Genomic DNA, 27,250 nt, shown 5'->3' with positions numbered 1-27,250 from the left:
ACATCTGACCTCCTACAATATACTGGTCTCTTGATACAGATATTGAAATATTAAAGAGGAAATAAGTTAAATATCTTGTAAGAATCTCTGAGCTCCGCTGATTCTGCCACTTTTTTCCGTTTTACCCTGCATCGTTCCATTGTAGAGATATTCACATTTGTTGCTTTTGGTGCGCAGTATGTGAAATCTATGTTTGTAGTGCAACTGGCAGCGTGTCTGCAGTCTTCTCTGTGGGCATGTGTTTTCAAACCTCCCTCCGAGACGCTGCTAATCACAGCTAGGTATTGTCTGAGACTGATCGACTGATAGATCAGCTGCCAAAATGAGGTAAAAGCTCACGCCCCCAGAGAAGTATCTGAGTAAACACCCAGTTGGTCTGCAAGCAGAAATTTCACATATTGCGCTCCAAAAGCAATAATTGTGAATATCTCAGCAATGGAGCGATGCAGCACAAAATGGGAAAAAAGCGGCATAATCAGGGGAGCTAAGGGAGTTTTACAAGGGATTTAACTCAATTTTTTTTGAGCAAGTGATAGGTCCTTTTTAAAAGTACATTCTATTGGTGGAATTGTTCTTGTGGAAAATATATAGCATGCATCTGAACCACTGTAAAGTGCTGCAGAGCAGTAGTCATGACCGAGCTGCTGTCCGGATTCGCTCTGGTACTTTATAGACAAAGGTTGGCTTAGTCCCACTGTGCTGTAGGGTGTGGGGTGCATCACAGTCACTTGTAGGCCACAGGCCTCCAGGCCTCTGTCCTCAGGAGCTGCAACACACAATGCATGGGACACCAAGTTCTTTTCAACAAGTAAACTTTTACTAAACAGTCCAAGTTCATTAGGTGGTGACACGTGGGATAGGGCACAGCAATTCACATTTTCTTCTTCCTCAGCACAACTCCTCTTCAGTCCTGTCGCTAGCTCGTCCTAGACTACCCCCAAGCCCACTGATTCTGTCAGTCTCAGGGATTTCTCTTCCACCTCAGCAATGCACCCATGACAGGCCATCACCTTCCGTCTATGCGAGTTCTTGACCATCTTCCACTGTACGACAGAGAACACGATGTGTCTGGCAGTCGCTATGCCAGATTTAGGGCTCCGGACATGACAGGAGCGACCGCTTGGGATCCCAGTAATGCCTTCCACTGCCTGAAACACGCAACATATGCTGTCCCTAGCAGCCCACCGCACCTGAACTTGACCTTCACTAAGCACTTCACTGACTCTCTCTGAACTCACCTTATCAGGAAATGTCCCTCTTTTTATAACCACCAGTGCCCACCCACTGGACTAGTCTTATCATTAACCATTTCCTATCTCATATGTTATTGCTAAACTTATCCTGTACTTTATTCACTTTATGCATTAACACTACACCGCCACGGGTCTGCGCAAACAATGATGGGTGTTGTGTGGGCAGTTTTCATACAGAATACAGGTGCATCTCACTAAATTAGAATATCATCAAAAAGTAAATTTTTTTCAGTTCTTCAATACAAAAAGTGAAACTCATATATTATATAGAGTCATTACAAACAGAATGATCTATTTCAAGTGTTTATTTCTGTTAATGTTGATGATTATGGCTTGCAGCCAATGAAAACACAAGTCCTTATCTCAGTAAAATAAAATAATTAACAAAAAACACCTGCAAAGGCTTCCTACGCGTTGAAAAAGGTCCCTTAGTCTGTTTCAGTAGGCTCCACAATCATTGGGAAGACTGCTGACTTGACAGATGTCCAGAAGGCAGTCATTGACACACTCCACAAGGTCCCAGAGTCTGGAGGAAGAGTGAAGAGGCCACAATCCAAGCTGCTTGAGGTCTAGTGTGAAGTTTCCACAATCAGTGATGGTTTGGGGAGCCATGTCATCTGCTGGTGTAGGTCCACTGTGTTTTATCAAGACCAAAGTCAGCGCAGCCGTCTAACAGGACATTTTAGAGCACTTCATGCTTCCCTCTGCCGACAAGCTTTTAGGAGATGGAAATTTCATTCTCCAGCAGGACTTGGCCCCTGTCCACATGGCCAAAAGTACCAATACCTGGTTTACAAACAACGGTATCACTGTGCTTGAGTGGCAGCAAACTCGCCTGACCTTAACCCCATAGAGAATCTATTATAGAGAATCTATGGGGTATTGTCAAGAGGAAGATGAGAGACACCAGACCCAACAATGCAAACGAGCTGAAGGCTGCTATTAAAGCAACCTGGGCTTCCATAACACCTCAGCAGTGCCACAGGCTGATCGCCTCCATGCCACATTGCCGCATTGATGCAGTAATTGATGCAGAAGGATCCCGACCAAGTATTGAGTGCATTTACTGAACATACATTTCAGTAGGCCAACATTTCGGATTTTAAAAACATTTTTCAAGCTGTTGTTATAAAGTATTCTAATTTACTGAGATAATGACTTTTGTGTTTTCATTGGCTGTAAGCCATAATCATCAACATTAACAGAAATAAACACTTGAAATAGATCACTCTGTTTGTAATGACTCTATATGATATAGGAGTTTCACTTTTTGTGTTGAAGAACTGAAATAAATGAACTTTTTGATGATATTCTAATTTAGTGAGAAGCACTTGTATATGAGAAATACGTGAACGTACCCAAAATAATTAATTAAACTTTAAAGTTACTCAAGATTTTATATTGATTTTTGCTGATTAATATTGTATCAATCTTCTGGGAGTTTCTCTTATAGAAAATCTTCAGAAATGTTATTCACGTGCAGATATAGAGTTAATCTGCAGATACTGTTTATATCATACATGGCTGGCTTAATGTAGCAGCGGCTACAGGGAGAAACTGAAGTTATATTCTCCCTGCAGCCGCTCACTTCCAATTATTGGAGTTGTACCAGGAGCCACCACTCACTATACAGTGAGCTCACTGTAATCACTCCCCAGCACTTTGATTGACAGCCTGCTTTGCATACACACGCATGCCGGATCAGGCTGTCAATCAAAGTCCCGAGTAGTGACTACAGCCGCACTCACTGTGTAATAGGTGGTGACAGTTACAACTCCCTACACCGCCCCTATCTCTGAAAGAGCAGCGGCAGGGAGGATATAACTTCATTTCCTCCCTGTAGCTGCTGCTCCATTAACCCGGCCATTCATCATTTGCCACTATATCTGCAGGTAAATAGCATTTCTTGTGGTGACCGTTCCCTTTAAATAACCCAGCCTAGAATGCTTAATAATATGGGTCAACACATGGGAATCTCCAGACCTCTCTGTGGTTGGGGCTGGTACATAGCTACAGTCTGTAAACTAGGTGTCTCATTACTCACGACATAGCTGAGCAGCATGACCCGAAAACAGCAGCTGAGGTCTATCTATAGGCACTGGACATCAACAGATGTGCTGCCAGGGGCGTAAGTATAGTAGGTGCTGGGGCTACAATTGCTGTATGAGTGCCCAAAATGTCCCTTTGGCCCACATGAAAAGACTATTACTATTAAAGACCTATGAAAGTTGGGACCCCGATAGAGATTTTGCATTGGGGCCCACGAGTTTCAAGTTATGCCACTGTGTGCTGCATATTGCAGGGGTTCTGGAGATAAGACCCATTTTCAAGTGGTCTTTTTATGTTTTGTGGTTTAGACTGGACCTTTATGTGTATGCTATATATTAATTTCCTGCTTAGCTCATTGACTTCATTGTCTGCTGTGTAATTCTTCATTTCTCCGTGATAAACCCTTTAAAGAGGACCTGTCACTTGCCATAAATATGTAATTTTCTTACACCATTTTAAATGCTGCTGTTCTCCTGAATCCGGTGATGTTTTTCTTTTGTTCCTGCGCCTCTCCGTTCCTGAGATATGGCCCTCTCTTTCCTGTACATAAATTTAATTTTGTAGCCAAGTGGGCATGGTCCTCAAGACCAATCCCACAGAGAAGAGTTGATGACCATGCCCACTTGGCTAATGAGTACATTTATATACAGGGAAGAGGAGGCCATATCTCAGGAACGGAGAGGCGCAGGAACAAAATGAAAACATCACCAGATTCAGTGAAAAAAATACATACAGTGAGGTCCATATATATTTGGACAGAGACAACATTTTTGTAATTTTGGTTCTAGACATTATCACAATGAATTTTAAACAAAACAATTCAGATGCAGTTGAAGTTCAGACTTTCAGCTTTCATTTGAGGGTATCCACATTAAAATTGGATGAAGGGTTTAGGAGTTTAAGCTCCTTAACATGTGCCACCCTGTTTTTAAAGGGACCAAAAGTAATTGGACAGATTAAATAATTGTAAATAAAATGTTAATTTCTAGTACTTGGTTGGAAACCCTTTGTTGGCAATGACTGCCTGAAGTCTTGAACTCATGGACATCACCAGACGCTGTGTTTCCTCCTTTTTGATGCTCTGCCAGGCCTTCACTGCGGTGGTTTTCAGTTGCTGTTTGTTTGTGGGCCTTTCTGTCTGAAGTTTAGTCTTTAACAAGTGAAATGCATGCTCAATTGGGTTGAGATCAGGTGACTGACTTGGCCAATCAAGAATATTCCACTTCTTTGCTTTAATAAACTCCTGGGTTTCTTTGGCTTTATGTTTTGGGTCATTGTCCATCTGTAGTATGAAACGACGACCAATCAGATTGGCTGCATTTGGCTGGATCTGAGCACACAGTATGGCTCTGAATACATCAGAATTCATTTGGCTGCGTCTGTCCTGTGTCACATCATCAATAAACACTATTGACCCAGTGCCACTGGCAGCCATGCATGCCCAAGCCATCACACTGCCTCCGCCGTGTTTTACAGATGATGTGGCATGCTTTGGATCATGAGCTGTACCATGCTTTCGCTATACTTTTCTCTTTCCATCATTCTGGTAGAGGTTGATCTTGGTTTCATCTGTCCAAAGAATGTTCTTCCAGAACTGTGCTGGCTTTTTTAGATGTTTTTTTTAGCAAAGTCCAGACTAGCCTTTTACTTCTTGATGCTTATGAGTGGCTTGCATCGTGCAGTGAGCCCTCTGTATTTACTTTCATGCAGTCTTCTCTTTATGGTAGATTTGGATATTGATACGCCTACCTCCTGGAGAGTGTTCTTCACTTGGTTGGCTGTTGTGAAGGGGTTTCTCTTCACCATGGAGATTATTCTGCGATCATCCACCACTGTTGTCTTCCGTGGGCGCCCAGGTCTTCTTGCATTGATGAGTTCACCAGTGCTTTCTTTCTTTCTCAGGATGTATCAAACTGTAGATTTTGCCACTCCTAATATTGTAGCAATTTCTCGGATGGTTTTTTTCTGTTTTTGCAGCTTAAGGATGGCTTGTTTCACCTGCATGGAGAGCTCCTTTGACCGCGTGTTTACTTCACAGCAAAACCTTCCAAATGCAAGCACCACACCTCAAATCAACTCCAGGCCTCTTATCTGCTTAATTGAGAATGACATAACGAAGGGATTGCCCACACCTGTCCATGAAATAGCCTTGGAGTCATTTGTCCAATTACTTTTGGTCCCTTTAAAAACAGGGTGGCACATGTTAAGGAGCTGAAACTCCTAAATCCTTCATCCAATTTTAATGTGGATACCCTCAAATGAAAGCTGAAAGTCTGAACTTCAACTGCATCTGAATTGTTTTGTTTAAAATTCATTGTGGTAATGTCTAGAACCAAAATTAGAAAAATGTTGTCTCTGTCCAAATATATATGGACCTAACTGTATTTATATGGAATGACAGGTCCTCTGTAAGGAACTTCTGTATATTGTGGAGAGAATCTGTCTCTCAGGCTCAGGGCCAGCGTTATGGGGAGGCAAACTGGGTAGTTGCCCAGAGCCACCACTCCCCGTAGGGAGTAGCGGCAGACCACGCGGCCGCTATGGGGCCCGTGATTCGGGGGGACCCGACATCGCACATTCAACTGTATCGGTATCCAGCAATGAAGGAGGAGGGAAGTTATATGGAGGACTATGGGGTGTGCATTATACTGTATGGAGGACTGTGGGGTGTGCATTATACTGTATGGAGGACTATGGGGGGGTGCATTATACTATATGAAGGACTATGGGGAGTGCATTATACAATATGGAATGCTATGGGGTGTGCATTATACTGTATGGAGGACTATGGGGTGTGCATTATACTGTATGGAGGACTATGGGGTGTGCATTATACTGTGTGGAGGACTATGGGGAGGTGCATTATACTATATGAAGGACTATGGGGAGTGCATTATACAATATGGAAGGCTATAGGGTGTACATTATACTGTATGGAGGACTATGGGGTGTGCATTATACTGTATGGAGGACTATGGTGTGTGCATTATACTGTATGGAGGACTATGGGGAGTGCATTATACTATATGAAGGACTATGGGGAGTGCATTATACAATATGGAGGGCTATGGGGTGTGCATTATACTGTATGGAGGACTGCAGGGAGTGCATTATACTGTATGGAGGACTATGGAGTGTGAATTATACTATATGGAGGACTATGGGGTGCATTATACTGTATGGAGGACTATGGGGAGTGTACTATACTGTATGGAGTGTGAATTATACTATATGGAGGACTATGGGGTGCATTATACTGTATGGATGACTATGGGGCGGTGCATTATACTATATGAAGGACTATGAGGAGTGCATTATACAATATGCAGGACTATGGGATGTGTATTATACTGTATGGAGGACTATGGGGAGTGCATTATACTGTATGGAGGACTGCGGGGAGTGCATTATACTGTATGGAGGACTATGCGGAGTGCATTATACTGTATGGAGGACTATGGGGAGTGCATTATACTGTATGGAGGACTGCAGGGAGTGCATTATACTGTATGGAGGACTATGGAGTGTGAATTATACTATATGGAGGACTATGGGGTGCATTATACTGTATGGAGGACTATGGGGAGTGTACTATACTGTATGGAGTGTGAATTATACTATATGGAGGACTATGGGGTGCATTATACTGTATGGACGACTATGGGGCGGTGCATTATACTATATGAAGGACTATGAGGAGTGCATTATACAATATGCAGGACTATGGGGTGTGCATTATACTGTATGGAGGGCTATGGGGTGTGCATTATACTGTATGGAGGACTGCAGGGAGTGCATTATACTGTATGGAGGACTATGGAGTGTGAATTATACTATATGGAGGACTATGGGGTGCATTATACTGTATGGAGGACTATGGGGAGTGTACTATACTGTATGGAGTGTGAATTATACTATATGGAGGACTATGGGGTGCATTATACTGTATGGACGACTATGGGGCGGTGCATTATACTATATGAAGGACTATGAGGAGTGCATTATACAATATGCAGGACTATGGGATGTGTATTATACTGTATGGAGGACTATGGGGAGTGCATTATACTGTATGGAGGACTGCGGGGAGTGCATTATACTGTATGGAGGACTATGCGGAGTGCATTATACTGTATGGAGGACTATGGGGAGTGCATTATACTGTATGGAGGACTATGGGGAGTGCATTATACTATATAGGAGGCAATGTGGGGCCCATTATACTATTTGGAGTGCTGTGTGGGGAACATTATAATATTTGGAGGGCTATGTGGGGCCCATTATACTATATGGAGGGCTATGTGAAAGCCTTTATACTTTATGGAGGGCTATGTGGAGGCCATTATACTATATTTAAGCAATTATACAGTGTGAAGGTTTGTATGGTGTCCATCATACTGTGTAGGGGCCATTATACTGTTTTTAGGGCTGTGTAGAGGTCAATTATACTGTTTAAAGGGTTGTATGGGGTCCATTTTACTACGTCTCTGTATGTATGTGTTCTGTCCATGCATATGTCGGTATGTATGTGCAACTGCGGATGAGCTGCTGATAACATTATACTGTATGGGGACAGATTGATCTATTAGTGATTGTTCTGTTTGTTACATGCACGCCGCTAGGTTCAGATAGGGCGAGACGGGTTTCATGAATTCGTTGGAATCCTGGGGGAACCATTACTCAGGGTGACCATATCCTGCAGCTTCTCTCAGGCACACGATAGATTCAGTTGCTGACCAGACACATCTGACAAGAGTCTTTTTCAACAGTTTAACAGTGAAATTTAATCTGAAGCATGGCCATTCAGGGATATTTCAGCAGCAATCTTCATTACAGTACAGTTTAATGAAGCAGACACAGTAACGTCAGTCTCTCCAGTAGCATAATTCAGCACAGATTAGATTTCTTAGCAGCACACTTCTATGCATACACAACCACTGGCTTTTCCTTCACAAGGACACAATAGTGCACAGCATTCTTTATCCTGCATGGAGATGGAGGGGGGGAGGGTTTGATGAGGGAGATAATTCCTTCCAGTTCTTATCTTTCTGCCCGATAATACTCCACACTGTTAGCTCAGGGAGTTTATCTGACCTGTGTTTAACTTCCCTCCTGACCTGAATTCTGTTCCCTTGCCTTCTGTGAGATACAGATCACACACCACCTTTCTTTTCTGTTCCAGTCAGGCAGTAAACAGCTTCCCCACAATCCCCCTGGGACTCTGCTAAAACACTCCCTGTCTCCTGTGACTGTGTTAACCCCTCTAGTTGCTGGATGCTTCTGGAGCACAACACTTCCTGTCTCCTGTGCTTGTGTTACTTCTAATAGTTGCTGGATGTTTTTGAAGCAACAGCTCTACTTCTGCATGTCACATGTCCCCATCATTCTTCCTCAGCCGTAAAGAGGCCCTTGAAATAAGCACTGAAGGACTTCAGTATTGTTGATCTCGCTCGTTTAACGGCCTGAACTCAGCCCATGTACATGCATCGTAAATGTTTCTGTGCAATGATTCAATATGTGAGCATTTGGGGCCCCACTTTAAAATTTTGCCCAGGGCCCCACTTTGTTTAAAACCAGCCCTGCCCAGGCTCTTATTAATAACAATAAAAGCTTTGCATCAGTTGCTCTCATACTGTACATGGGAACATAAGAGCCAGAGCCAGCAATCTGTGACAGCACCACCACAGGAGAAATGAAGTATTACTCATACATTTCATTAAATTCAATGTACGTGTTGGGTCCTCCATAGTGAGAAATGCGCTTTTTTGCTGCTCCCCATTCTGATTGATACATGACTACAACAGAGAATGTATTGAGAAGTAGAAATGCTTGAATGGTGTATATCAGGGGACATGAAGTGGATTAAACCAGTCCTTCCTCCCAGTGCTTTCATGGTGTTAAAGGTCAGCTGCCGCCTCCGCACTGGGAGCAGACAGCTAGTTGGCTGAACTGACATGCCTGTCTATGAATTCCTTCTATGTCTGTTTTCTTTACACGCAGTTTATAAAAACTTGCAGTGACTGAATTGATGAGCTGAGTTGTTTACAGACTCGTGGAAAGTATATGGCCCAATTTACTTATATCACTAACCCCGCACCAAATACGGGGAGCTGAAGAGGCACAGTGCACTACTGTCCCTTCATTCCAGTGAAAGTGGAGGTCTCAATATCCAGAATTCAATTGATCAAAACAAAGTATTATTATGGCATGTCAAATTGTAAAGGAGCTTTCTAGTCCCTCAGTCTAGTTGATACCATGATTTGATAGATAATGTGATACATAGACAATCCAAAAATCCAAAAGGATTGCAAGAATTGGGGATAGATTGGTGTTTCTGCTCTCCTTTGTGTTTCTGATCCTGTTCTCCTGTCTGTTTCTTATCCTCCTCTCTTCTGTTTCTGATGCTGCTCTCCTGTCTTTTTCAGATTCTCCTCTCCTCTCTGTTTCCGATGCCACTTTCCTGCCTTGTTTCTCGTGCTGATCTCCTGCCTTGTTTCTCGTGCTGATCTCTTGTCTTTCACACTTCATACAGGCAAAACAGAAAGGCATGGAAAATGAGGGAAAGGAAGTAACAGTGTAGAGGGGAGCACCCAGGGCCGTTACCATCACGCTGTGTGCCGGAACTCTATTCTATTCGCGCAACACCCCCTCTACTATTAAGGACTGAGACCGGAGTGTGTGCTGCATTGGAAGAATCTCTGTACTCACTGTTACACCGTCCCCGGGACTGACACCGACTTCAAGCAAGGCAGGAGATCGTAGATCCAGGTTAACAGACTTACATTTACTGTGCAATTCTTCCATGCACGGCTGCAGTATACAGATCAAGACAAGTTCTTTGGTTAGTGAAGTACCCTTGGTTATGTGCCTTTCCAGTGTTTGTTCTCTTCCTGTCCTGAGACCCAACATCATCCACTTCTTCTGCAACCCAGCTAAAAATCTTCCCTCTAGGGATATAGAGGCCTCGCCTTGAGCACCTCTGACAGGCTGTGAGCCTAGGACTGTGCCGGCGTCCAGATTCCGTCTCAAATGTGTCCTCATTCTGTTCTGACAACTTGCACTATTAAAACACTTCTTCACTGCTGTCACTGCTAATGGAGTCTGCTTTGCTGTCTGCTCAGTTTTCCTCCACACTCTGTCTCTCTCTCTGGATATGGAACAGACCCTACAACGGGCCTGTACATTCAGGTCTTGAACCCAGGACTGGGGTGGCCTGACACAGGCCTCCCCTAACGGCAGCCTCACTGCCTAAGTCACTCTCTGACTACTACTTTTTACTACTCACTCTCCCCCACTGTCTGCAACCCGGAATTGATTTACCCCTCCCAGTTAATGATGTAACCCCTGGATTAACTAACTAGTGTCTCAGTGGTGTACTGTACTGAATCCCTATCTATTGTATGGTTCCCCCTTCTGGGCAGACCTTCTGCATCCCAGGGACAGCCTTAGGCAAAGCCTGCAGGAGAATCGGCATATAATAATCAGCCATAGAGAATTCACACAGCAAACACTTTTAGCAAAATAAATAACATTATATACATACAACACAACTCAACAACCCCTTCTTGCCTTGACGTCTTCTTCACCCACCAGCCCCCTACATGCCCCCATTTCATAACTTGGTCATCCTCGACTATTCTATACATATGATATTACCAATAATCTTTACTCATCAACTTAAACCTAACCTTTCTTCTCCCGTGTACGATGTCCCGGTCTCTTAAGCATAGTCGGCCATTGCAAAATAGCCCGACAGAGTGTCCACTGAACAGTGTCCTTGGCAGCAGGGCAACAGGCCCTCAGATGGTAAAAAAATGCTGCAAGTGGCAACGGCCACTCAGGGAAAACACTCTCCTGGATAGTAAAAGTAGAGCCTTGTGGCTCAGGCTGGCCTCAACCTCAGCAACATGGGACGGCTTCATGAGAACAAAAAAACCGCAAGATTCACTTCATCAGTTTCCTAAAATAGTCCTCCTGGAGCATCCAGACACAGGTGTTTGGAGAGGGAGGGCGATCCCACCTTCATGGGGCATCGGGGTATTTTTGTCTCCCCTTGCCCACTTCCTGGACGGCAGTCCTGGCCATGACCACATTGGTGGCGTTATTTATGTAAACGCTCGGGGCGGCCGCTGGGGGTGCTGCAGGTGCTGAGGCTCCGACCTCATGGGGTTGAGTAGAAGCCGGAGTGTAGCAATCAGAACTCTGGGTCTGTGTTTCCTCCTCCATGGTCCTGGACGGTTTCTGGGTATCGGAAGGCTGGCCTCTGGGCTGAGTGGGTACGGTGGAGTGTCGTCACTGTTGCCGTTGCGCCCGCTCAGACGCTGGCTCCTCTTCCCAGTGTGCAGTCTCCTCAGCCAATCAGGGGCGCGTGACACCCACGTGTACCAGCCCTTCCGACACCAGACTTTCATAAATATCACCTTCTCGCCAATGTACAGACTGTGCATTCTGTATGGCAAAGTGTCCTTCTTCACCATCGCTCGGTTGATCTACACGTCATCGCCTGTGCCCTGTTCTTTGATGAATCCAAAGCCTCTCACTATATTAAAGTCCACCACCCTCCCCTCAGTGCACTGCTCCTCGAACTGAGTCCGCCTCGTGCCCGACAACCATTCCCTTGCAAGCGCACCAGCCTGCATGCGCTCCTCCACCACGTCTGGCAGTTCCTGTGGCCAGCGAAAGCCAAGGGAGGACGACCCCTGGAAGATAGGGGGGTCCCAGTGCCCGTTGTCCCAGTCAAATTCATCGGGTGTGAACTGTGGTGGAGACTCGGGTGCCGGCAGGGGTATATGAGCAGGCTGAGGGGCAGGGGCAGGCCACAGAGCGGGAACCGGCCACGTGATCGGAGCTCTTAGGGGAAGCAGGGCGGGAATGGGAAGCTCTTCTTCCTCTTCGGCCACCTGAGGGGATTCAGACGGCCCAGGGGGAGTGCACCGACCTGTCTCGCTGATCCACTCCAACGGAGGCATTTTGCTTTCCCCGTCCATTTGAGTCCAGTAGGTCACACAGATTTCATGTTGTACTAGGCCCAGCACCGGACATGGTATGGCCTCCGAGCGCGCGGTTGCCAACATGAGGACCTCTTCCTCCTCCTCCGGTAAAACTTTCCTGGCTGCGGCCCCCGAGGTAGTCAAGTAGATCTCCCCCTCATTCAAGATGCAGTCTATATCTTCAGACTCTCTGGTGAAGCTCATGGTGCGGCTCATTTTTCTCAGTAGCAGTTCTGGATCCACGTCTCCTCGTGTGCTGTGCTGAAAGCAGAATGGCGTCGGCAAGTCCCTTTCGGTGCGTCTCCCGCTCGATAAGCTCCGCCTTTCCGGCAGTCGCACCAGTGACGCAGACAACATCTCTGCAGTCACTCCTCTCGACTCCGCCTCTTGCCGCGCCCACTGATCTCGTCGTCTCTTACCAGGTGAGGCCTCTCTCCTCCTGGTACGCACCTTCTTGTGTGCGGCTCCACCTCTCCTGGGCTGGATCTTGATTCTGGAAAACCCCGTGAAGAATGGTCGTCTGGTGGGCCGTGCACACAGTTTTTGTGCTCTTGGTCTCTTACCACGCCCAAGATTCGCCTCATCCCTCCTTGGACCCGCAGGAATCGCCATCTTGGGACCTATATTGCTGTCCGCCATCTTGGGAAACATCTTGTCATCCACCATTTTGGCACTTACGTCACTATTCACTTTTAAGGTACTGACTTCTTTTCTGTAACTTAACTTCTCGCCATCCACCATTCTGGCACTTTTCATCTTTTTCTTCACCTGCACGGTACTTGTTCCTTTCTTTTTTCTTGGTTCCCCCGCTTTCTTTGTTTTCTTCATTTTCTTCCGTTTCTTTACTTTCCAGGGCCTCGTACCCTGCTCGCAGCGCCACTTGTAGAGGGGAGCACCCAGGGCCGTTACCATCACGCTGTGTGCCGTAACTCTATTCTCTTCACCCAATGCCCCCTCTACTATTAAGGACTGAACCGGACTGTGTGCTGCATTGGAGGAATCTCTGTACTCACTGTTACACCGTCCCTGGGACCGACACTGACTTCAAGCAAGGCAAGAGATCGTAGATCCGGGTTAACAGACTCACATTTACTGTGCAATTCTTCCATACATGGCTGCAGCATACAGATCAAGACAAGTTCTTTGGTTAGTGATGTACCCTTGGTTATGTGCCTTTCCAGTGTTCGTTCTCTTCCTTTTCTGAGACCCAACATCATCCACTTCTTCTGCGAACCAGCTATGAATCTTCCCTCTAGGGATATAGAGGCCTCGCCTTGAGCACCTCTGACAGGCTGTGAGCCTAGGACTGTGCCGGCGTCCAGATTCCGTCTCAAATGTGTCCTCATTCTGTTCTGACAACTTGCACTATTAAAACACTTCTTCACTGCTGTCACTGCTAATGGAGTCTGCTTTGCTGTCTGCTCAGTTTTCTTCCACACTCTGTCTCTCTCTCTGGATATGGAACAGACCCTACAACGGGCCTGTACATTCAGGTCTTGAACCCAGGACTGGGGTGGCCTGACACAGGCCTCCCCTAACGGCAGCCTCACTGCCTAAGTCACTCTCTGACTACTACTTTTTACTACTCGCTCTCCCCCACTGTCTGCAACCCGGAATTGATTTACCCCTCCCAGTTAATGATGTAACCCCTGGATTAACTCACTAGTGTCTAAGCAATGTAGTGTACTGAATCCCTATCTATTGAATGGTTCCCCCTTCTGGGCAGACCTCCCGCATCCCAGGGACGGCCTTAGGCAAAGCCTGTAGGAGAACAGGCATACAATAATCGGCCATAGAGAATTCACACAGCAAAAACTTTTATTAAAATAAATAACATTATATAAATACAACGCAAATCAACAACCCCTTCTTGCCTCGACATCTCCTTCTCCCGCCAGCCCCCTACACCAACACCAGTAATGCTGAAGAAGATGAATCGGCCACTCAGAAACAGTGGATGACAAGTTACAGAGCATGACAATTGTGACAGTTCCTGAACATATTGTACTGGTATGTGCACCAAAAGATCATGCTCAGGAATTGCCCCAATTCTCATGCTTGGTAACTTGCTATCCACTGTTTCTGAGTGGGCGGTTCCTCTCCTTTACCATTCTGCCAGCATTATAGCTGCTGAAACTTCCTTTCCATCATTGAGGGTCCAGGGATCTATCGACTATCATAGAAACAAAGATTGAAGGAAGTTACCTTGTTGTAAAAGATGAGGACAGACAGATATTTTTTTTTCTTACAATTTTTGTGTCTATGATGGTCGATAGATCCCCGGACCCTCACCAGTCAGTAGAATGAGGGTCCACTCATGGGGCTGAACTTGCCCTACAGTCACTTTATTTTAAGGATAGGTGAGGGTTTAACCAGTCAGAACCCCATCCATCAGTAAATGATAACATATTCTAGTAGTATGCTATCACTTATTTGGAAAATCCCCTTTAACTTTATTTTGGTTAATTTTACATTTCTTCTTTTGTACATTTAGGTTGCGGTGTTTGTTGCCGTCTGTGTATCAAGACAAAACCACAATATATAATTTTTTGAGGTTTTCTTCCTGGAATGTCTTACAAGTACATTTTATCTGTAAGTTTACCATATATACATGTAAATCACCTACTGTAAAAAAAAATCTAACAAAAAATCAATCACGTTCACACTAAACAAGACAATATACGAAAAGATAAAACCAGTAAACTTTAACACAACATAAACTGCACATAAAAGGCCAACCTATGCCCCCTAGTGGTGGCTAGACAATTTAATCTCTGGAGGACAAGTGAGATTTTTGAGTAGGTTCTTTTTAGTTTTTTTTTTCTAGCTTGTTTTCGAAGCAAATATTTTTTGTTCTAACCCATGTTGATCTCATTGGGAAAAACTTCAGTAAAAACGCTGAAAGAGTGGACATGCTGTTTTTCTTAACGATCGCAATAAAAAAAATGCAAGTAAAAAGTGCTCCATGTGAATGAGATTTTAGAAATCTAATTTGTTTTTCCATTACTGTAAAATGCTGTTTTTTTTCCCATGTTTAAAAAACAAAAACAAAAAAAAAACCTCATCAAGAATACAAAGTGTGAACAAGTCCATAAGGATTGATTATAGTAATTAGTTTTTTTTTGCTCCCAAATTTGGTACCAGCGCTGATCTGGGCATATGGAGGGAAGGAGGTAGGTGAATGGGGATTTATCATTCCCTTTACACTAGTGTCAAAAAGTCGCAATGTTTTAAAAGAAGCACTTTCACAAATAAGTATGATTTTTTTTTTTGGCCTGACACTTATTAGTCTTTTGCCTTGTGCCGCTACCTGTTAGAATATGCTAAGACAAATATACCTACTGATATAGTGAGATGACAGCCCCTTATCGTGACTTGGCTTGATAGCGAGAACTGTGCAGCTTTGTCCTGACCATAGAGAGAACTGTGCAGCTTTGTCCTGACCATAGAGAGAACTGTGCAGCTTTGGCCTGACGATGGAGAGAACTGTGCAGCTTTGTCCTTACCATAAAGAGATCTGTGCAGCTTTGTCTTGGCCATAGAGAGAACTGTGCAGCTTTGTCCTGACCATAGAGAGAACTGTGCAGCTTTGTCCTGACCATAGAGAGAACTGTGCAGCTTTGTCCTGACCATAGAGAGAATTGTGCAGCTTTGTCCTGACCATAGAGAGAATTGTGCAGCTTTGGCTGACGATAGAGAGAACTGTGCAGCTTTGGCCTGACGACAGAGAACGGTGTAGCTTGACGATAGAGAGAGCTGTGCAGCTTTGGCCTTACGACAGAGAGAATTGTGCAGCTTTAGCCTTACGACAGAGAGAATTGTGCAGCTTTGGCCTTACGACAGAGAGAATTGTGCAGCTTTGGCTGAGGATAGAGAGAACTGTGCAGCTTTGTCCTGACAATGAAGAGAACTGTGCAGATTTGGCCCAACGATGGAGAGAACTGTACAGCTTTGGCCTGACGATGGAGAGAACTGTACAGCTTTGGCCTGACGATGGAGAGAACTGTACAGCTTTGGCCTGACGCTGGAGAGAACTGTACAGCTTTGGCCTGACGCTGGAGAGAACTGTACAGCTTTGGCCTGACGCTGGAGAGAACTGTACAGCTTTGGCCTGACGATGGAGAGAACTGTACAGCTTTGGCCTGACGATGGAGAGAACTGTGCAGCTTTGGCTGATGATAGAGAGAGCTGTCCAGCTTTGACCTGACAATGGCGAGAACTGTGCAGCTTTGGCCTGACGATGGAGAGAACTGTGCGGCTTTGGCCCGACGATGGAGAGAACTGTGCGGCTTTGGCCCAACTTTGGAGAGAACTGTGCAGCTTTGGCCCAACATTGGAGAGAACTGTGCAGCTTTGGTTCGATGATGATAGACAGAACTGTGCAGATTTGGCCCAACGATGGAGAGAACTGTACAGCTTTGGCCTGACGATGGAGAGAACTGTACAGCTTTGGCCTGACGATGGAGAGAACTGTACAGCTTTGGCCTGATGCTGGAGAGAACTGTACAGCTTTGGCCTGACGATGGAGAGAACTGTACAGCTTTGGCCTGACAATGGAGAGAACTGTACAGCTTTGGCCTGACGATGGAGAGAACTGTACAGCTTTGGCCTGACGATGGAGAGAACTGTGCAGCTTTGGCTGATGATAGAGAGAGCTGTCCAGCTTTGACCTGACAATGGCGAGAACTGTGCAGCTTTGGCCTGACGATGGAGAGAACTGTGCGGCTTTGGCCCAACTTTGGAGAGAACTGTGCAGCTTTGGCCTGACGATGGAGAGAACTGTGCTGCTTTGGTTCGATGATGAAGAGAACTGTGTAGCTCTGGCCTTACTATGGAGAGAACTGTGCAGCTTTGGCCTGCTGATGGAGAGAACTGTGCAGCTTTGGCCTGACGATGGAGAGAACTGTACAGCTTTGGCCTGACGATGGAGAGAACTGTGCAGCTTTGGCCTGACGATGGAGAGAACTGTGCAGCTTTGGCCTGACGATGGAGAGAACTGTGCAGCTTTGGCCTGACGATGGAGAGAACTGTGCAGCTTTGGCCTGACCATGGAGAGAACTGTGCAGCTTTGGCCTGACCATGGAGAGAACTGTGCAGCTTTGGCCTGACGATGGAGAGAACTGTGCAGCTTTGGCCTGACGATGGAAAGAACTGTGCAGCTTTGGCCTGACGATGGAAAGAACTGTGTAGCTTTGGCCTGACGATGGAAAGAACTGTGTAGCTTTGGTCTGACAATGGAGAGAACTGTACGGGTTTTCAAGGACAGCTGCACAATCCACTCTCCTGCTTTTCACTAATATGTATGGCGATATTATGTGGTCACTTTATGGATATTCTTTAGCCACTGTATGGCAATATTTTTGGTCTTTCCAAGAAAATCTTATTTGGACATGAAAATGATGTATTGTGTGAGTATTATATGGAAGTATTATAATATAGTATGTGTTAGTAGTATCTGGATATTTGATGGCTGTATTATTTCATATAGACTTCTTTTGAAAAGATGAGAAAAACTGGCTAAAAATGATTAGTTGGTGCTTAAATTGTGGCCCAGGGCCCCAGCTTGGTGGCTCAATACCACTCTGGCTATGACATCACACCCCCGACTTACTAATGTCACATGTGTTGTCCCATCTTTTAAAATGACATCATTTGCAAAAGTGCACCATGCATATATTTTCTCTATAGTTCTACGTTTGCCCCTTTTGAATTTTTTTCTTCCGGTCGGACCCCAAAGTACCTGAATCCAATACATCTAAAGTTAAAGGGATTGTCTAGGACTGAACAATTCAAGAGCTAAGAGTAGCATAGGGTATCAAAATCAGGTTGGTGAGGATCTCCTAAATTGGAGATGAAGTGCAGTACTTGGCTGTGACCTCTCATCAATGTACGAGGCTGCGGTGTTCCACCTCTTATATTTCTTATCTGCTGCTGCTTCTAGAGCAGTTTTCAGCTGATCGATGGTGCTGGTTGTGTATAGGTCAACAATAGCTCAGTCTTGGACAGCCCCTTTTAAGGATGAGTCCTTTTTACTCTTTAAAAGAAAGCTGACACGGCAAACTGCTGATCCGTCCGGGTCCAGGCTTAAAGAGTGGCTACTTTTAGACAGATTTGATAAATCTGCTCCATTGTCTTGTTTGGATACCCCTTTGAAGGGAACTTGTCAGCACCGTTCTTAGGAAAGTAATAATATGGCTGCATAGGCGCTTGTTTTGCAGATAAAGATCATCCCTATTTTTTTTTTTTTAGATCTGATGTGCCAGTCATGAGAAATCGATCATATAAACGTTATGCAAATCAGACTGGAAGTGCACTGGGGGTGTGTCAATGAATTTTAAGTGCATTATCACACACCCAGTGCACTTTCAGGATGATTTACATATGACTTCTACATTGGATTTCTTATGACTGGCACATCGTATCTCTACAAACAAGATATTGTTTTCATTAGGAAACAAGCGCCTATACAAGTAAATAATATACTGACCGCTTCCCTTTAAGGATTTATTGTAGGTTGCCTGTAAATAAGGAGATGGTTTGTGTGAATGAGGCTGTGTATCTAGTTTGCACTGCTCGGTTTTGCAGCGAGCCTCCTCCGTCCAATAGTACAATTGTGTTGTTCTATAATCTTTGTTTTGGATCTAATCTTCATTTGTGTGTAGTGTTTCCTCTTCCTGATTATAAATAAATGCAATTTATACATTTTCAGTTCTGCTTTCAATGGTGTTAAATAGGTCAGTTATTGTAATCCCCACGAGCCCGCACCAGGCCAAGTGACGATAAGGAAACCACCGTAAATGTGGAATGAAAGGAGATGTGTTCATGAGTGCAAGTATGTAAGTTATCCCCTACTGATAGAATAAGGCATAACCCATTGATTGCTGGAGGTCCGACCAGTGACGTACATAGAAATAATGGGGCCCCATAGCAAAAGCCCTAAAAGGTACACAGTAGTCACGCCAATACTGAAGCCCCCTAGTGTTCTCACTACTATGGTTCTTAAAGTATAATGCCCTAACAAAATGCCCCATACTGCATGATACCCCCACAGAGAATTCCCCCCACAGTGCCCCCTCACGCACATAATGATGCCACCACAGTAACCCCAACACAGTAAAATTCCTCCCCCAACATTATGCCCCTAAAGTGTCCTCACACAGTATGATGGCCCCACAGCTCTCCTATATATATATCATGAGGGCCCCACTGACCCCACACACAGTATGATGACCCCACAGCTCTCCTATATATATCATGGAGGCCACACTGCCCCCACACACAGTATGATGGCCCCACAGCTCTCCTATATATAGCATGGAGGCCCCACTGACCCCACACACAGTATGATGGCCCCACAGCTCTCCTATATATAGCATGGAGGCCCCACTGCCCCCACACACAGTATGAGGGATCCCAACATGCAATATGATGTCCAAAACAGATCCCACAGTCAATGTGAGGGCCCCCACCCACAGGATCAATGGGGTCTTTACTGTCAGACCCCCAGCCATCAATAACTTGTCCCATATTTGACACAATTGTTAGCTTTGTTCCATTATAACTCACTAATTGTGAGATATGGTGGGAATATTATACCTGCCCTCAAAAATTCAACGTCTTCGGTCTTGGAAGGTCTGAATAGGTGATGATTGCTGGCATTAAAGGGGTTGCCTGATGTTTGTTCTTCAGGAGCGCACCGCTCCTCTGCCTCCCGGTTTCCTTCTTGCTGGGGACATGTGCTCCTGATGACTGACAGTTTGGGCCAGCAGTATGGCTGATCGACTGACCTCCGCTGCCAGCAGGGGGAGCTTTGATTCTGCAGCATTGGTGGTGCACTGTCCAGGGGTTCGGCTAGCTTCAGAGCAGCTCTTGCAACCTCTAAGTTTTTATTTTTGCTTTGTTCCTACTCCTCTCCTCTGCATATAAATCTAGTATTTTAGCCATCTGGGTGTGGTCCTGAAGAAGATGTCAACAGAGAAGAGTTGATGACCACACCCACTTGTTTAAAAGACTAGATTTATATACAGGTAAGAGGAGGCCACCAGATTTAGGAGAGCAGCAGTATTTACTCCAGGTAAAAAAAATTGCTTATTTATCACAAGGGAAAGATCCTCTTTAACATTAATGTCTCTTTAGACCCTAACTGTTAATTAAGACATGGTTAATAATTCCATAAAATTTAGCAATAACCTTTGTGGTTTCTGGTGATATTTGTGAATTGAAAATGAAATTGTAATTTTTTTCATTTTTGAGCAGAACTGGAAGAGGAACCCGTGATTAAAACAATAAATGCTATAGATCGGAATAAATCTGCTGGGTGTTATTGCATCAAATTAAAAGATTAATTACAGTACCAAGAAAGGCGGTAACTGTACTGTTAAAGGGATTGTCTGTGATTAGAGAAACATGTCTGCTTATTGTTGTCCAGTATTAGAGAGACATGGTTGTTTTCTTTCAGAAACAGCACCACCCCTGACCATAGGTTGTGCCTAGTATTGCAACTAAATCCTGTTGAAAATGAATCTGAGCTGCAATGTTGTGCACAACCCAATGGTCAGGGGTGGCGCTGTTCCTGAAAGAAAACAACCATGTCTCTCTAGTACTGGACAACCACTTTAGTCAGTCTTTACCTAACTTTAATACCTTCTTTACTTAACAACTAGAGGGGGTGACAGATGTCTAGTGCCTAGTAAACTTTACTTATGATGGGTCATGTCACTTAAAGGGGGTCTTTTGATTTAATTTTTAATTTAAACTGAGTACTTCCTCTAACTGCTACTTCTCCACTTGTTCTGGAACAGTTTTTCTTTATATTCTGTGCCCCTCTGTTACAAAGTTATGACCCCCGGAAATAAAGATGCAAATTTTTCCATCAACGAACTGGGCGTATTCCACAGAACTCCTCTGTGGGCGAGGCCGTGTTTTGATTGGCCGGCGTCAGAGTTGAAAAAGCCATCGCCCACAGAGGACTTCTGTGGTATGTAAGAGGGTGGCCGGGACGCTCATTCGCCTCTTTCCCTTTTGTGAATGTATTGTTCTATTCTGTGTTTATATAGTAAATGTCTATTGTCTAATGTTAGTTACAGGGACAGTATATGTTAGGAGTGGATGGTATATTAGATTAGGCATTGGGTACGGTGCAGTGGGGGGCGCAAGAGTTTAGGATAGAAATAGTTAATATATTTAGTAATAACTCCAGTGTAGAAGGAGCCGGGGTAGTAACGGAGTAGTTTGCCCAGCAACCGACAGAGACGGTTGATGATTGGTCCAGTTGAAAAGGGGGAGGAGTTTGGGCCAGAGAGAGCAACGGTTATTCCTGTCAGGAATCAGTTCAGTCAGAGCAGTTGTTGCTGTTGGTGACGTTAGGGTATGTGCTGGAGGAAGACTGAGGAGAAGCTCGGGGCCCTTGGGGCTGAAGGTCAATAAGGATACCGACGGTCGATGATTAGGGATGAGCGAGTATACTCGTTACTATTCGGTACTCGTCGAATAGTACGGTACTCTGGCTATTCGTTACTCCCCGAGTTTCCTTTTGATTACTCGCTAGGAGTAACGAGTCCAATGTAAGTCAATGGGAAAAGCGAGTAAGCCGAGTAAGTGTCTGCTAGAGCCTATAAAGCGGTCTGGGGGCTGAGGAAAAGGCTGAAATGGGTGCATGATTGTTTAAAAGCCGGCGGTTCAAAGCCACCGGCTTTTAAACAATCACTCAGCCCCATACTCGCTTCCCCGCAGCCTCCCATCCCGATTCTCCACCCCCCGCCGCCTCCCATCCCGATTCTCCACCCCCCGCCGCCTCCCATCCCGATCCTAAGTTAGGACCGGGCGGAGAGCGCAGCACCAGGGAGCGGGGAGTGAAGGACCCGGACGGGGAAGCCGGCAGTGAAAAGACTTCACCGCCGGCTTTCCCGTTCGGTGCTGCGCTCCCCGCTCCCTGATGCTTTGCTCCCCACTCCCTGGTGCTTTGCTCCCCGCCCGGTCCTAACTTAGGATTGGGATGGGAGGCGGCGGGGAGTGTAAAAAATTGCCCAAATCGATGGGAACAGTGCTCAATTAAACTTCAGGCAGGCAGAATATATAGACAGACAGGCAGGCAGGTTATATAGGAGGGTGCATGAAAAACATAGCAGGGCACATGGAACACACTAGTGCCCTCCGATTTTCATGCACCCGTCTATTTAAAAAAGCCGGCCGGCAATTCATCATCAGCGGCATACACCGGTACCCGACAATATAGAACAGAAAGAATAGAGCATCACACATAGATTAGATAGATAGAAACATGTCAGTCACATATATAATAAGTACATTGACAGTGTTGGTTACTGTACTTGTCATTTAGTGTTAAAATAAAGGATTTATTAAGAAAAAATTGACGTGGGATCCCCCGTAATTTTAGTCTCTAGCGGAGGTTAAGCAGACGGCTGGGGCAGATGCTTGAAGGCTGGGAAGGGGGTACTACCCACGGAGCTTCTCAGGCTACTAATATCAGCCCCCAGCTGAATACCTAGCCTTTACTAGCTATTAAAATGGGGGACCCCAAAAAAAATGACGTGGGGTCCCCCTATTTTAATAGCTAGCAAAGGCTAGGCAGACAGCTGGGGGCTGATATTAATAGCCCAGGAAGGGTGCCATGAATATTGGCCCCCTCCCAGGCTAGAAACACCAGCGCTCAGCCGCCCTAGAAATGGCGCATCCATAGGATGTGGCAATTCTGGCACTTAGCCTCGCTCTTCCCACTGCCCTGTAGCGGTGGCAGTGGGGTAATAGGGCTGGGGTTGATGTTAGCTTATAATGCCAGCTGACATCAAGCCCAAGTTAGTAATGGAGAGGCGTCTATAAGACACCCCCATTACTAACCCCATAGTGTAAGGCAACTGTAATATAAAAACACAAACACCCAGAATAAAATCCTTTAATTGAAATAAACACACATTCCTTTAATGTTCTAAATTAAACTCTACTTACCGTATCGCTTATTCCAGCTGAAGCCAATGTCTTCTGCAATAAAAGTAAAATAATAAACCAACCTCATCCTTACCTTTCCATGGTTCTCAGGACGGCTTCAGCTCTGCTACATTGACATGACAGGCTGGATCACAGCAGAACGCTGCCATCCCGCTTGCCATGCTGCAGACACTGAGAAGCTCCTCAGTGAAGCTCCTCAGTGTCTCTTTGTGACATCGTCAAGATGAACCGAGTTCATGTCCAATGAACTCAGCTCACCTCATGCACGTCACTGACAGCGTGGGAGAATTCTCCTGCGCATGTGGTGCCGGCAAATGACGTCACCGCTTGAGCAGGAGAATTCTCCCACGCTGGGATGGCATTGAGATGGCAGGCTGGATGGTAGCAGAACCCTGCCATCCAGTTTGCCATCCTTCAGAGACACTGTGGAGCGCAATGCCCCATTTTAATAGCTATAAAAGGCTAGGTATTCAGCTGGGGGATGCTATTAGTAGCCTGGGAAGCTGTATGGGTATTACCCCCTTCCCAGGCTTCAAACATCTGCCCCAGCCATCTGCTTAACCTCCGCTAGAGACTAAAATTACGGGGGATCCCATGCCAAATATTTTTTTAATAAATCCTTTATTTTAACACTAAATGACAAGTACAGTAACCAACACTGTCACTGTACTTATTATATATGTGACTGACATGTTTATATTTATCTAATCTATGTGTGATGCTCTATTCTTTCTGTTCTATATTGTCGGGTACCGGTGTATGCCGCTGATGAATTGCCGGCTGGCTTTTTAAAGAGACGGGTGCATGAAAATCGGAGGGCACTAGTGTGTTCCAAGTGCCCTGCTATGTTTTTCATGCACCCTCCTATATACCCTGCCTGCCTGCCTATTTATTCTGCCTGCCTGACGTTTAATTGAGCACTGTTCCCATCGATTTGGGCAATTTTTTCACCAGGGAATGGGGAGCATACATCAGGGAGCATACATCGGGGAGCGGGTAGCGCAGCACCGAACGGGAAAGCCGACGGTGTAGTCTTTTCACTGCCTGCTTCCCCGCCCGGGTCCTTCGCTCCTCGTTCCCTGGTGCTGCACTCCCCGCCCGGTCCTAACTTAGGATCGGGATGGGAGGCGGCGGGAGGAGCGGAGGATCGGGATGGGAGGCTGCGGGGAAGCGAGTATGAGGCTGAGTGATTGTTTAAAAGCCGGCGGCTTTTTACTGCCGGCTTTTAAACAATCATGCACCAATTTCAGCCTTTTCCTCAGTCCCCAGACCGCTTTGTAGGCTCCAGCAGACACTTACTCGGCTTACTCGCTTTTCCCATTGACTTACATTGGACTCGCTACTCGTAACAAGTACCCGAGTATTGGGACCTACTCGTTACGAGTATAGCGAGTCCGATTATTTCACTACTCGCTCATCCCTATCGATGATAGAAAGAGTTAGGCAGCTTGGGGAACGTTGAAGTGGTAAACTCTGAGGAAAATTCCCTAAACGTCCGAGGCCTGTAGAAGGACTGATGGAGCCAGTCTTCACTACTCCCAAAGAGGGGAGAGCGGACGGGGACATACCTGAAGAGATTAGGACCGTGTTCTGGAAAGCTGTGGTACCGGTGTAACAGGCCAGATTAACCCCCCGCCCAGAATATACCCGGGGTATAAATTGGCCTAGGCCAGATTATACCCCTCTGGGCCAGAATATACCCTGGGTATATTATGGCCTAGGTCAAACTATACCCCGGGGTATAAACTGGCCTAGGCTAGATTATACCCCTCCGGGTCAGAATGTACCCCAGCTGCTGTAGATCAGATTTTTCAGGCTTTTGAGAACCATTGAGTGATATACTCAATAACGGGACCCCAGGTATCGCACGGGGCCCCTGACAGCGCACGGGGGGCAGAGACAGCGCACGGGGGGCAGAGACAGCGCGCAAGGGGGGGAGAGACGCTGTCTCTGCCCCCCTGTGCACTGTCTGGGACCCCTGTGCGATGTCTGGGGCCCCGTTCTTGAGTATATCACTCAATCCTGTGCGATGTCTGGGGCCCCTGTGCAATGTGTGATGTCTGGGGCCCCTGTGTGATGTCTGGGGCCCCTGTGTGATATCTGGGGCCCCTGTGCGCTGTTTGGGACCCTCTGTGCGATGTCTGGGGTCCCTTTCTTGGGTATATCACTCAATCCTGTGCGATGTCTGGGGTCCCTGCGCGATGTCTGGGGCCCCTGTGCAATGTGTGATGTCTGGGGCCCCTGTGTGATATTTGGGGCCCGTGTACGCTGTTTGGGACCCTCTGTGCGATGTCTGGGGCCCCTTTCTTGGGTATATCACTCAATCCTGTGCGATGTCTGGGGTCCCTGCGCGATGTCTGGGGCCCCTGTGTGATGTGTGATGTCTGGGGCCCCTGTGTGATGTCTGGGGCCCCTGTGTGATGTCTGGGGCCCCTGTGTGATATCTGGGGCCCCTGTGCGCTGTTTGGGACCCTCTGTGCGATGTCTGGGGCCCCTTTCTTGGGTATATCACTCAATCCTGTGCGATGTCTGGGGCCCCTGTGCAATGTGTGATGTCTGGGGCCCCTGTGTGATGTCTGGGGCCCATGTGTCATATCTGGGGCCCCTGTACGCTGTTTGGGACCCTCTGTGCGATGTCTGGGGCCCCTTTCTTGGGTATATCACTCAATCCTGTGCGATGTCTGGGGTCCCTGCGCGATGTCTGGGGCCCCTGTGTGATGTCTGGGGCCCCTGCGTGATGTCTGGGGCCCCTGTGCGTTGTGTGGGACCGTTCTTGAGTATATTTAAAGATTAAAAGTATATTAAAGATCAGATTTTTCACGTTTATGAGCACCATTGAGTGATATACTCAAGAATTACATAATTTTTCAACATTTTATTGTTTAAAACTCTAAACACACAGACTTTTTTTTACTTCAACCAGAAAACATTGATGGTTCATAAAAAACTTGACTGTTCAGGATGTAATAAAAGTCATAACATTCTGAAACTTCAACTTATAAAGGTACCTTTACATGGGGCGATTATTGGTTCCAGAGAGGCTTTCAGCCGATAATCGTACACATGGCTGGTGACAGGACACTACAATATAAATGTTCAAAGGTAAACACTGATAACAACATTAAAATGATTAGTAAACACTGATAATGTCAAGGTAAAATATATATTATAGAAAATCAATTAGTGTCTTTTAATAGATTACCTAATCAGTGTGAATCAATATAGCGATGATGGAATAATCTATGTGTATGTATGTATGCAAATGTGTATATGCACATGGATTATGTTAATAGTTAATGAATATATAACTAACAGCTTCTGTTCTAATTTGTAGACACAAACAACTAAATGATTTCCTGGGAATGACGTATGCACGTGCACGGCTGATAACAGAGAGATTCATGTCGAGTTGGCAAAGATGGCGCTGAGGGGCGAACTCACCCCCTCCATCGGAATTCTTAAGGCGTTACTCAAACCAAGAGATACATAGATGGACAAATTACAGCGTGCCGAGTTATCAGAAAAGAGCAATAAATTTTACTAATCCCACCTAGAAGGAGAATACTATATAACCCCATGTCTACGCAATAAAGTATGCCATTTTGCGTGGTTCAGTTTCTGAGTGAAGTTTTTCAACCAGATTAGCAGATTTGGTTAATTAGCTTCTCTGCATGCACTCAGACATCTTTAATTTGGAGGAGAGCAGTTACCTAATGTATCTTAAATTGGTGAAACCTTCACAATAACAACATTAAAATGATCATGCTTGTTTTCAAGATAAAGTGCATGTTCTGTTGTTGACTGCAGATTGAAGCTTGCAGGATAGGTCAACCAATCCATGGTGTCACCGACTTTTGTGTGGATGACGATGTCACAACTGAACAGATTTGCCGTGGCCATGATTTGTGCATCAGTTGCCCAGACTCCATCACGAGAGATGCCAGAGGTGTTCACATATTCATTCACATCTTGATTAAAGTAGCCCTGTAGTTT

General features: G+C 45.6%; 1 long non-coding RNA gene across 2 annotated transcripts in view; it reads left to right on the top strand.

Moving 5' to 3' along the window:
* The window catches only part of LOC141155037 (uncharacterized), a 53,887-nt gene extending 26,943 nt beyond the window's left edge, over positions 1-26,944 (top strand). Inside the window, exons 2-4 of one of the 2 annotated variants that reach the window (XR_012247505.1) lie at positions 9,835-10,143; positions 14,787-14,884; positions 26,592-26,944. This is a non-coding gene — a long non-coding RNA (uncharacterized lncRNA). The remainder of the gene's footprint in view (positions 1-9,834; positions 10,144-14,786; positions 14,885-26,591) is intronic. The other variant, XR_012247506.1, reaches the window with a different exon arrangement.
* Positions 26,945-27,250: the final 306 nt, after the last annotated feature.

Source organism: Phyllobates terribilis, unplaced genomic scaffold (genome assembly GCF_046119375.1).
Source record: "Phyllobates terribilis strain yellow unplaced genomic scaffold, ASM4611937v1 Scaffold_7__3_contigs__length_470593459, whole genome shotgun sequence".
Lineage (NCBI taxonomy): Eukaryota > Metazoa > Chordata > Amphibia > Anura > Dendrobatidae > Phyllobates > Phyllobates terribilis.
The sequence above is the reverse complement of the archived record's forward strand: the minus strand, read 5'-3'. Positions and strand labels throughout refer to the sequence as shown.